Source organism: Brassica oleracea, chromosome C2 (genome assembly GCF_000695525.1).
Source record: "Brassica oleracea var. oleracea cultivar TO1000 chromosome C2, BOL, whole genome shotgun sequence".
Classification (NCBI taxonomy): Eukaryota; Viridiplantae; Streptophyta; class Magnoliopsida; order Brassicales; family Brassicaceae; genus Brassica; species Brassica oleracea.
Genome location: NC_027749.1, coordinates 13,351,326 through 13,353,483, shown reverse-complemented (window position 1 = coordinate 13,353,483; position 2,158 = coordinate 13,351,326).

The window sequence follows — 2,158 nt, the reverse complement described above, 5'->3', positions numbered from 1 at the left end:
TAAAAGTTCATAACAAAACAGATTAATAAAATAAAAATAATAGAATTATATAGTTTTAAAAGACACTAAAATAAAAATGTTAAAACATTACTTATTAAAAGTTCATAACAAAACAGATTAATATAAATAAAAATAATACAATTATATAGTTTTAAAGTACACTAAAATAAAAATGTTAAAACACTACTTATCAAAAAATGTTAAAACATATTGATTTTGTTAAAATTATTCTTACGCTTTTAAAATGTAGGTCAAAATCTAATTTTAGTTAAATTATAGTCGGATCGGTGATATTTTAATTGTTGAAACAATATATTTAAACGATCTTTAACATCCACATCAATTTTTGGATAAATGAAATTAAACTCGTGATGTTAACTACGTAACATCATAAAGTTGAGGGATGTTGTCATGCATAACATATATTTCGTGTGGCTAGGTATACATTAATTTAGTTTGCATGGTTAACCATATGGTGACCAATACTTCATGTAGCTAGCAATCATTTTTCCTAAATTTTATGGTTATGCGATTTTTTTTGTCAAAAGATATAATTATATTTATTTGTGTATTATCAGTGCATCAATAAAAAATGTTCAACGGGGTGTGGTGTTTCTTGCATATTCTTGAATTAATGAGTAATTTGTGTGCGTTTTTTTTTTTTGAAGCTTTATGAGTTAATTGAGTTATAGTTACATCTGATGCGTTAAGCCTTGAGGAACTAATTTGTTCATAATATTTTCTAATTACCATATCATGAAAAGTATATGTACAACTGATACAAGTAATCTTCGGTTAAAGAAAATGAAAGTAGTATTATTATTCTTTTTGCTAAAGATGTAAATATCATTTTAATATATGGATGGTTCAGGTATTAAAAAGTGTGATAACAAAATATAATACCTCTTAATTGGTTTCATGACAAAATAAAAACATGGAAAAAAGTAATTGGTATTTTAGCCGTTTAACTTAGTAGCGAACAAGACTAAAAATAGTGATATAATCTTGTGAAATCCGAATGAGAGATCTAACCAAGATGGGCATGAACTGAAAAACTCGAACACAAAGTGAACGACTAATACAAAGCATACAAGAAGGTGATTCATCCTACTGCCGAAAGTAGCGTTTGGAAACTAGAATTGTTAAAGTTTTATTTATACACCTAGAATGTTACAAAAATAGATGTATGTGATTGATCTTAAAGTGATGTTTGGGGAAATGTCAAATATTATAAGCGAGATTGAATTTTGAAGTGGTGTTGACAAAAATAAAATTGAAGTGTTTGTTTAAAATAAGTTTTCTAAATAGTCAAATGTTTGAACGCGAAAAAAAATAAACAATAAATAAAGTCAAAGCTAATTTCTTCTTTTTGAGAAAACTTCAAATTGTGCGGTCAACGAGTTCTTTAAATTATTCACAAAATTTTTTGAATGTTAACAGGTCAAAGTAACAAGTAGCTTATGTGATAAGCTAGCTGTGTAGTAAAGGCCTTTTTACTTCAGTTACAAGTAGCTTATGTTAAAAGCCCTTTTCTCAAAAAAAAAAAAAAAAATAGCTTATGTGATACTTAACAACCCATTGTTTTTCTTACCTCTATAATGACATCTATAAAAGAGAAGCACTCATTTGAAAATGTTCTTACTTCATTAATTAAACTCCTTTTTTTTGTTTGTCTTTTTCAGTTGCATTTATGAAATATCCTAAAACGAATAAAACTGCCTAATTTATTACTTGTCTTTTTAGTTACATTAATGAAATATGCTTAAATGAATTTAAACTTCCTATTTTATTGTTTGTCTTTTTTAGTTACCTTAATGAAATATCCTTAAATAAATTTGGACATAATGTCATTTAATCAACCAAAAAAACTCATGAGTTATTCTTACGTGCATAACTTTAATAATAGAGATTTTTAAAAACCCGCATCATTAAAATGTTACCTAAAACATGCAGCACTAATATATAACATGCATCAATAAAACTAGAATTTGACTCACACAATTGTACGGATATTATTTTCAGTTGATTAAATTTAAAAATAATTATTTATTCAAAAAATATTTAAGAATGGCTATGTTTTTAAAAATTATATGGTATTATTTGCTCATAACTCATTTGTCATTTGATAAATTGTTAGAAAGAAAATTTTAGCATAATA